The following is an 11214-nucleotide window of genomic DNA, read 5'->3' on the forward strand; positions in this document are numbered from 1 at the left end:
GCATGGAAACATGCCCTTCAGTCCAATCTGTCCATGCTGACCAGATATCCTAAATTAATCAAGTCCCATTTATCAGCATTTGGTCCATGTCCCTTTAAACCCTTCCTATTCATGTACCCATCCAGATGCCTTTAAATGTTGTAATTGTACTAGCCTCCACCACTTCTTCTGGCAGCTCATTTCATACACACGCTACCCTCTGCATGAATAAGTTGTCCTTTAGGTCCCTTTTAAATACTTCCACTCTCACCTTAAACTTATGCTGTCTAGTTTGGACTCTCCTACCCTGGGAAATAGACCTTGGCTATTCACCCTATCCACGCATCTCATGATTTTATAAACCTCCAAAAGGTTGCCCCTCAGCCTCTGATGCTTGAGCAAAAAGAGCACCACCTATTCAGCTACTCCCTATAGCTCAATTCCTCTAACCTCAGGAACATCCTTGTAAATCTTTTCTGAATGCTTTCAAGTCTAACAACATCTTTCCTACAGGAGGGAGACCAGAATTGAATGCTGTATTCAAAATGTGGCCCAACCAGTGAGCTGTGCAGCTGCAACATGACCTCCCAACTCCTGTACTCAATGCATTAACCAAAAAAGGCAAGCAGACCAAATTCCTTCTTTGCTATTCTGTCCAACTGCGACTCCACTTTCGAGAAATATGAACCTGCACCCCAAGGTCTCTTTTTTTGACAACACTCTCCAGGATCCTACTATTAGGTGTAGAAGTCCTGCACTGATTTGCCTTACAAAAATGCAACACCTCCCATAAATCTAAATTAAACTTCATCTGCCACTCCTCAGCCCATCCGCCCATCTAATCAAGGTCCCATTGTACTCTATGATAATCTTCTTCACTATCAATTACAGCACCAATTTTGTTGTCATCTTCAAGCTTACAAACTATTCCTCCTTTATTCACATCCAAATTATTTACATAAGTGAGAAAAACAGTGGACCCAGCACCGATCCTTGTGGCACATCACTGGTCACAAGTGTCGAGTCTGAAAAGCAACCCTCCACCATCACCTTCAAGCAAATTTTGTGTCCAAATGGCTGGCTCTCCCTGGATTCCATGTGATCTAACCTTGCTAACCAATCTACCACGTGGAATCTTTTTGAATGCCTTGCAGAATTTCAAATAGACAATGTCCACTGCTCTGCGATCATCAATCTTCTTTGTTACTTCTTCAACAAACTCAATCAAGTTAGTGAGACATGATTTTCCATTCATGAAGCCACACTGACTATCCTTAATCAGTCCTTGCCTTTCCAAATACATGTTCCTCAGAATCCCCACCAACAGCTTACCCACTACTGACATCAAGCTCACCAGTCTGTAGTTCCCTGGCATTTCCATACCACTTTTTAAAAAGATAATGGCATCACATTAGCCAACCCCAGCCTTCTGGAACCTCACCCATGGCTATTGATGATACAAGTATCTCAGCAAGGGGTCCAGTAATCACTTCCCTAGCTTCCCATGAAGTTCTGGGATACACCTGACCAGGTCTTGGGGATTTATTTACCTTTGTGCATTTTAAGACATCCAGCACCTCCTCCTCTGTAATATGGACACTTGTCAAGATTTTATTTCTCCAAGTGCTCTAGCTTCCATGTCCTTCTCCACAGTTAATACAAAATACTCTTTTCATGTCTCACCCATCTCCTGTTGTTCCATACATAGATGATCTTGTTGATCTCTCCCTCGTTATTCTTTTGTCCTTAATGTATTTGTAGAATCCTTTTGGATTCTCCTGAGTCCTATTTGCGCAAGCTATCTCATGTCCCATCTTTGCCCTCCTGATTTCCCTCTTTGGTATATTTCTACTGCCCGTATATTCCTCAATCCCAGCTGTCTGTACCTGACATATGCCTTCTTTTTATTGACCACAGCCTCAATTTCTCTACTCATCCAGCTTTCTCTACACCAACCTGCCTTTCCCGTTACATTAACAGAACATACTGCCTCTGGACTTTTGTTATCTCATTCTTGAAGGCCTACCAGTTTTCAACTGTCCCTTTACCTACAAATAGTCTAGATCATCTAGTGACTCAGAGATAATTAGTGATCTAATAGGAAGAGTGATCATAATGTGAAGTAATTTCAGTTTACATTTGAGTGTGATTGAATATATCTGAAAGACATGGTCGAAAATTTAAGTAAAGCCAATGCTAGAATATTTGAAAGGCCTTTCTGGTGTAGATTAGAAGCTGATATAGAAGATGTTGATTAAAACTTTTGTGTCTGACTGCACATTAGAACATGCAAATAACTGGCCACAACATGGAGAAAAACAAGTGTATAAAAAAGAAGAAATTTAAAGCAATTAATATAAATAGAGGATTGCAAAGGAGGGTGAGAAAAAACCAGGACCACAGGTTAGCTAGTTAGGCATCAATAGTAAATGGTGACAGGACATTTGGAAATTCACAATATGCAGTACCAATTTACAAAAACTAAATTATGTTTGCTAAATCTATTAACAGGGGAGGCGATGGCCTAGTGATATTATTGCTGGACCATTAATCCAGAAACCCAGATAATGTTCTGGGGACTGAAATTCAAATCTCACCATGGCAGATGGTGGAATTTGAATTCAATAAGTATCTGGAATTAAGAATCTAATGATGACCATGAATCCATTGTCGATTGTTGGAAAAAACCATCTGGTTCAGTAATGTCCTTCAGGGAAGGAAACTGCTATCCTTCTCTAGTTTGGCCTACATGTGACTCCAGACCCACAGCAATGTGATTGATTCTTAACTGTCCTCTGGGCAATTAGGGATGGGCAATAAACGCTGCCTAGCCAGTGATGCCCTCATCCCATGAATTAATAAAAAAAAAACTTTTGCCAATGGCCAAGTTAAGAGAATGAGGTACATTTCATTTTTGGAAGATGCTCAGTACAGACATAAGATTTGGAATTAAGGATTAAAGAGCAGAAAACAGAATGGAGCAAACAACCCTCATTACAGCCAAGGTCCAAACATGGATAGAAGAATTAAATTCTTCAGGTGAGGCACATGTGAGTACCATAAACAATTTTGCAGACCATATTTTACTGATTATTGTATCAAAGGATCCAAGTGTATTAGAAATTATTCCATAGAGCAATTTTTTGTAGAAGATAGCTTTGGTTGCTTTTGGGCTCCACTTTAAATCTCAGGACATTGCTGCAATGATTCCCCAGGGCAATGTTCAACACGCAAACATTTTCACAGCTTTGTCAATGAAAGGACACTGTATTAACACTTATAGTGAAGTCCTGGGATTGGGATGATGGACTACCAGAAACCAATTTTTTCTTTTCATGCGCTAAGTATGACTCTACCCAGTGGAGAGATTTTCCCTGACTTCTGTGTTGTTAGGGGTCCTTGATGCTGGACTCAGTCAAATGCTGCCACAAGTGTGGTCACTCTCACTTCATTTTTATTACCTCTTTTGTCCATGTTTTGCAATGAGGTTAGGGGCTGAAAGGCAGAACCAAACTCAGGAGCTATGAACAGCCTCATAAAATCTTTACAGTGTAGAAGCAGGCCATGTTTCCCTTTGAGTCCACAGTGTCCCTTCAAACAGCATGCCATTCAGACACGCCCACCCCCACCCTATCTCTGTAACTGTGCACTTCCCATGGCTAATCCACCTACCTTCACGTTGCTGGGCTCTTTGGGCTATTTAGCACGGCCAATCCAGCTAACCTGCGCATGTTTGTGACAGGAAACTGGAGAACCCAGAGGAAACCTGCACAGGGAGAATGTCCAAACTCCACACAAATGGTTACCCAAGGCTGGAATTGAACCTAATCCCTGGTGCTGTGAGCCTCCGTGCCACCCCTTATTTTTGCTCATTGAGTGCCACTTGAAATCACAGTTGATGACTCCTTCCATCACTTTGCTGTTGATCAATAATAATTAATGAGATGATAATTAGACAGGTTGAATTCTTTTTTACATATTGTGCAGGAAATAACTAGGCATTTTTAAAATTTTATCCACTAGATGCAAATGTTTTAGCTAACTAAGCAGTATGGCTACAGTCACAGCTAGAGTTCAAGCCCAAAACTTTCAGTATTCTTGTGAGATTATTGTCAGGGCACATAGACTTTGTGATTTCAAGCACCCTCAGCCATTGCCTGAGTTTGATCTGAGAGAACTGAATTGGCTGAAGCCTAACATTTGAAATGCTGAAGATGTCTGAAGTAGGCCAAGATCAATCACTGATCACCCCTGCCTGAAGGTGGCTGCGATTGCATTATCTTGTCTCTTATACTCATGCACCATGCTCCCGCTGTAGGTTTCAAGTACTACAGAATGGATAAGCTGGTATATTTGGCTCCTTTAAAAAACTTTAGTGAATGTGGTAAAGATAGTTACCAATGGTTTTCAAGGTCACCATTGCAAAGATTAGCTCTTAATTCCAGATTCCATCGATTGATTTTAAATTCCGATAACTGCCATGGTGGGATTTGAACCTGTATTCCGAGAGCATTATCCATGGCCGCTGGAATTGTAGGGCAGTGACCTTTCCACCTCAAAACCATCTCCCCCATCTTAGGCAATTACATCCTCCACCATTTGGTTCCATTGTGTCATGTGTGGTTCATAAACAAGAAGCAATTTCTGTAGTATTCCTCTTATGTGAGCACTTTCATAACTGAAGACATCAATCATTTGCAAGAACAATGACAATAGATGCATGGAAATGTGCTCCCCTCCAACACCCTGTCTCATCTTCACACTCTAGCTACAGTCCTTAAGCACCACAGGATTGTGACAATACTATGGCTTTAACAGGTGAATTTTGTCTTTTTTTTATGAAGAAAGGTTGAGACAGAAGTTACAAGTAGTCTGCTCAAAGCTGAGAAAGAAAGCAGCTCATGAGGCCTTGGTTTTCTCTTTAAAGTTGGAACAGTAGAAGAGGCCTGAATCGGTGGTATCAAGCTCCCACAGATGCAAGATTTTTAGTTTTAGCTTTTAGCAGTTGCTGGGGTCTTGAAGCTGGATTTGGAGGCTCTTATTCCTCTCTCTGCTGCAGCTAAAAGCTGGTGGAGGGGGGAGGGGGTTTTCCTGCTGCTAGAATTGCACGTGAGACAATCTTTTTTTTTACTGAAGTTGCCATTGCCAAGGGTGTGTTTTTCGGATGTAACAAATTAGTATTAGTTAATATATTGATTATTTTATTAAGCATTTCAAAGAGTTAGAGTTAAGCTGATTCTTTTGTTTTTGTTTCATCTGTATTTTAGCTGTGGTGTAAAAATAAAGTGTGATTTGCTTAATGTGCCTGATCTCTTTAAAGAATTTATTTGTGTGGGAAGGTTTACTGATGTATATAAGGAGGTAAAAAATAGTAGATTTTAAGAGACATGAGAGCAAGTTAATCTTTGATGATGAGAAATGAGGAAATATGTAATGAAGAAGGAGCATTGCCACACAAAGTGGAAATATGTGGAATTAATGCTGAGAAGAGCAGTGTTCCACTATATAAAGTGAGCTTGCAGACTCTGGTGAAAAGTGGTGAAGTGGTGATGAGAGTCACAGAGAAATTCTGAGCTGCAGATATACAGTTTATCTTTGGTATGGATACAGCTGGATCACACGTGGAAGTGATGCCCACTGTGGTTAAAAGTCCAGTAGAAAATCAGGCAACTGAGGTGTTACAGGAAGTATATTCTGGGATTTTTACTAATTGTGTGGTGACAAGGTCAAAAAGCCATAGGTTGAAGCAGGAGGAAAAATCAACGAGTAAAGATAAGGAAGTTGAAATTCAATTATAAGAGATTATGTTTGATTAAATGGTTGTAGAACAGGTGGAGGATAAAGCAAATATTTTAGTGCAGAGAAATTAGCTGAATTACAACAGAACCAGGAAAAAATTAAGTATCGGTGGCTCAGTGGCTAGCACTGCTGCCCCACAGTACCAGGGACCCTGATTTGATTCCACCCTCAGGTGACTGTGTGGGGTTTGCACATTCTCCTAATGTCTGTGTGATTTTCCTCCCACAGTCCAAACATGTATAGGTTAAGTGGATTGGCCATGTTAAATTGTATAAAGAGTCCAGGGATGTGTAGACTAGGTGAATTAGCCATGGGAAATGCAGGGTTACAGGGATAGGGTGGTCTGGGTGGGACGCTCTTCAGAGGATTGGTGTGAACTCAATAGGCTAAATAGCATGCTTCCACACTATAGGGATGGTTCTATGATTGTATTAAAAAGCATACACAAAAGAAGAATCTGAGTGTATCTTAAAAGGAAGTCTTAATGAGGAAATGGAGACCACCATATATTCAGGTGGCAAGAAATGGACAGAAGTTCATCAAGTTGTATCACTGGTGGGTTATAGAAAGGAGAAGTTGTGGGTGGCACATGAATTACCTGTAGGAGGTCATTTCGGAGTAAGGAAAACTCAAGCCAAAATACAAAAACATTTTTTATTGGCCGGGACTGCATAACGATGTGGTTGAATTTTGTCAGGCATTTCACACATGTCAGGTAATTGGAAAACCTCAGGCAGGGATAAAACTAGCACCTTAAATACCCATTACCCAACAGTGTAAGATAGCAGACAATGACACATCCCTCCAGGACTTGCTCAATGCTTTCTATGCTTGGTTTGAGCAGAATACCACCGGTGTGGTGATGACTGCTCCGACAGCTCCAGACACACCTTTTCCCTCTGTTGCCACTTCAGAAGTCAAAGCTATCTTCCTGGGAGACAACCCAAGGAAAGCGACAGGCCCGGATGGTGCCCCCGGCCGAGCACTCAGATCCTGTGCGGTCCAAGTGGCAGAGGTAGTCACTGATATCTTCAACCTTTCCCTCCTACAAGCCAAAGTCCCCACCTGCTTCAAGCAGACCACCATCATCTCCATACCCAAGAAAACACATGCAGTGTGCCTTAGTGACTACTGCCCAATAGCTCTGCTTTCAACAATCATGAAGTGCTTCGAGAGGCTGGTCATGGCCCACGTCAAGATAACACAGTGTGGAGCTGGAGGAACACAGCAGGCCAGGCAGCATCAGAGGAGCAGGAAAGCTGACGTTTTGGGTCGGGATCCTTCTTCAGAAAAAAAAAACAACTCCAATCTTCCAACCTGCCTCGAACCCCTACAGGTTGCCGACTGACATAACAGATCCACAGAGGATGCCAAATCCCTAGCCCTACACTCATTCCTGGAACATCTGGGCAACAAATATACCTATATCATACTCGTGCTCATTGACTACAGCTCCGCTTTCAAAATCATTATCCCCTCCAGACTGTGTATGACCATGATCTCAGCTCCGCCCTCTGCAATTGGATCCTCAGCTTTCTGACCGATAGGTCACAATCAATGAGGATAGGTAATTGCACCTTCTCCACAATAACACTCAACACGAAAGCCCCCCAAGGATACGTCCTCAGCCCCCTTTTGTACTCCCTGTACACCTCCAACTGTGTTACCAAATTCTGAATGAACGCCATCTACAAGTTCGCTGATAACACCACTGTAGTGGGGTGGATATCTAACAATGATGAGTCAAAATACAGAAGGTAGATAGAGGGCTTGGTGATATGGTGCAATGAAAACAATCCGTCTCTCAACAGCTGCAAAACTAAAGAACTGATCATTGACTTCAGACAGAAAGGAGGAGAACACTCCCACATCTAAATCAATGAACTGAGGATGAGAGAGTGAAGCGCACCAAGTCCCTCAGAGTGACAATTAGCAACAACCTGTCCTGGACTTCCCACGTAAATGCAACAGTCAAGAATGCACAACAATGCCTCTTAATACTCAGGTGGCTCAGGACATTTGGCATGTTCATAAGGTCCCTCACCAACTTCTGCAGATGCACCAATGAAAGTAAACTTTCCAGCTACATAACAGCCTGGTACGGCAACTGCTCTATCCAGGGCCATAAGAAACTACAGATGGTGGTGTGCACAACCCAGACCATCATCGAAGCCAACCTTCCATCCATGGACTCTATTTACACAGGTCGCTGCCACAGAAAGTTGGCCAATGTCATCAAAGCCCATCGCACCCTGGTAATGACCTCCTACAACCTCTTCCATCAGGCAGAAGATACAGAAGCCTGAACACATGCACAAGCAGGTTCAGGAACAGCTTCTTTCAGGCTGTTATCAGACTGTTGAATGAACTCTAGCCTGAAATAATGTAACCTGCAATGTAACCTGTATACCGCTAAGTCTTTTTGATCTGTACATCCGTTGCTTGCTGTGATCTCTCTGTACTGCTTATAAACAAAGCTTTTCACTGTATTTCAGTACACTTGACAATAAAATCAATCAATCAATTCTGGCATTTGAGGAAACTTTTACAAGAGTCTTAATTGATGGCACAGGTCTCCTACCAAAAAGAAAACGTGGGATTCAATATTTGTTGACCATAATTGACGTGTCTACTGGATTTTATGTTGCAGTTTATGGAATGTTACTATATTTGAACAGTTGATTTGAACAGTTAATTATATTTGGACCACAATCGATAGAAATGCTGCAACAAACAATCAAATCTATGGAAAAACAAGAAGACTAGCAGCCCTCAGTGTGCTCAATTAGATGTATTCTGGCAGGCTTTTCCTCACATCAAGAGTCCATGTACTCATCCGACAGATTTAGAATGAAAAATATTCTACCCAACCCTGACTTCAGTAATAACATAATTGTAACAATCTTCAAGAAGAATTATTAACCTTGGAAACTGTGAAAACTATTGAGGTATTTCCTGCTGTTCATAGAGGGAAAATCTGGAGAGATATGCTATTGAATTGACTTCTTTCTGTGGCTTAGAAATTCCTGCATGAGACATAATGCAGTTCCAAAAAAATGTCAAGAACAATTCAAGAAACTCTTCCTTGCAATCATTGATCTACCCAAAGCAATTGGTTCAGTGAATTTTAAGGCTGTATAAATTCTTCTCTAAAATCTTACAATTATTGCCTAATAATGTTGCCACAGCCATCCTGAGATCTCAAACAGATGCCTTCAAATTATGGCCTGATGTATTCAACTGCCCTTGATTATGAGCATTCAATACCACCTAGATTGGAAACTCTTTAATATTATTCATGTCCAAGCCAAATATTAACTGACCCTATCATAGACATGCATGACCCACAGAATGGAGATGACTGCAAATCCATTTCCCACTCTGCACCAAATTTGCAAGCTGCTCTCAATTTCTCCAATTCTGCCCACCAGAGACTCCATCTGTCATTGAATTTTGCCAAAATAAAACTCACATATCATGCGTCTCTTAGTTCATCAAGTATTCCACCTGCTACACATGTTTTTGAAGAGGCCCTGGAATATATTAATCACTTCCCATAAATTGGCAGCTATATCTCTCAAATGGTCACCATTGATGAGGAGATCAATCAGTGCCCCAGCTTAATCTTCTCCAAGCAACAGCAACAAATATTTCAAACGAAAGACCTCTACATGACAATGAAACCTTAGTGTACAGAGCAGTTGTCATCACCACACTCCTGTACTGCATTGGACCTGGATGTGTATCAGTAAAATATAAGAGCACTGGAGAAATTCAACCAGAAACATCTCCTCTGGCTCATTCTCTGAATTCAATGAGAGGATGACTAAAACAAAAATCAGTATCCTTCCTGAAGCCAGTTACACAAATATTCAAGCAAAGATCTTGCAAAACCATTGACAATGGACTGGACACTGTGTGCAGATAGCTGAAAGATATCTCTCCCACCAAGACATGTTTTCTCAGCACTCAGTTGGTCAGTTTTCCAGGGCAATGTATAGCAAATACCACAAAGGAATTCTGAAGCCCTTCTTGAAGCACGGTTGCATTAACATTAATGACTGGGACGAGAGCTTACCAAGATTTCAAAGTGCAGACAGCTTGACCATTAAGCTGCATCATGCTTTAAGTCCAACCGCCTAAAAGTTGAGGCAGAGCAACAACAGAAAAGGGAATAAGATGTCACTAAATCCTGTTTTCCAGATCATATTACCATGAAGGACGTCCTGTTCAAAGTTCCCAAAGCTCTGCAGGTCCAGAATCAGGCTGTTGAGTCACATTAAGTTCCATGGAGAAAAGCAGTTGAGATGAGGATCCTAAGGCAGGCAGCCACTGGGAGATAACTCTGCTCAGGCAGCAGATAAAGGAACATTGAGGCTTGGGGTCTTCACTCACTTTCCAGGAGCCCAAACAGCTGAACCTGTGGGAGACACCTCTACTAGGGCCTGGGTGCGAAAACAAATCCAAGATTACCATAAGAAAACTGAAACTTTATTAGTTAGTGAGAAGCTGTTGTTAGGGAGTGAGTCTAAATAACATAAAACTAGAGAAGCATCCGGATGTATTTCTGCAAGGAATATGACGGAAAAGGGAGGTAAAGTTCAATCAAGTCAAAGAAAGTTATATAGTAAATCAAAGAAGAAAAAAAGTTAAAGTGAAGCAAAGTTAATGACACGGTTTTATAATAACTATAGATTTAATATAAGGGCAACAAATAGATGGAATCTTGCAGTACGGGATGTCAAGTCAGCTGCAACAAATGGACATACATGTGTCCCACATTAACATATGTACAAAAAGTGTCAGCAGCTGCACAAGATTGATGTCCAGCTTTTGGAAAGTGAACATAGGCTGGAGTCACATTGTGCATCCACAAGGCAATTATGTATTTGAAAATTATGTATAAGGAGGTGGACACACTACAGATTAGAGGTGTACAGACAGAGACAAACTGGGTGACTATCAGGTATGATGATATTATGGCTTTTCGTCCTGTTCTCTTTTATGAAGTTACAGTTCAGCCAATTATTTTATTTTATTTTTATTTGTCTGCATTTTAATTATTGTGTATGAATAAAGTGTGTTATGCTTCAAGCCTGGTAGTTTGACACAATGCCTTACATTTACCATTAAAATCAGAAAAAAATAGGGTCTAGACTATCTTCTCAATATTTTTTGGGAGGGTTTGGTCTGGTCCATAACACAGGCAATCTAAGAAAAGCAGGCATGTGGTGCAACAGTCCTCTGAGTCTACCATGCTTGACGATCAGTGATCGATTTTGGAAACCAGAGAAAGTGATGTTTCCTGTGGGCAGTGCAGCTAGGGACAAGTCTGTGGCTCCAAGGATGTCTGAGCTGAACAAGGAGTTGGAGGAGAAACAAGAATGGAAGGGCAATAGTGATATGTAATTCCATATACCTTTCTGCAGAAAAGAA

Source organism: Rhincodon typus, chromosome 12 (genome assembly GCF_021869965.1).
Source record: "Rhincodon typus isolate 14 chromosome 12, sRhiTyp1.1, whole genome shotgun sequence".
NCBI lineage: Eukaryota > Metazoa > Chordata > Chondrichthyes > Orectolobiformes > Rhincodontidae > Rhincodon > Rhincodon typus.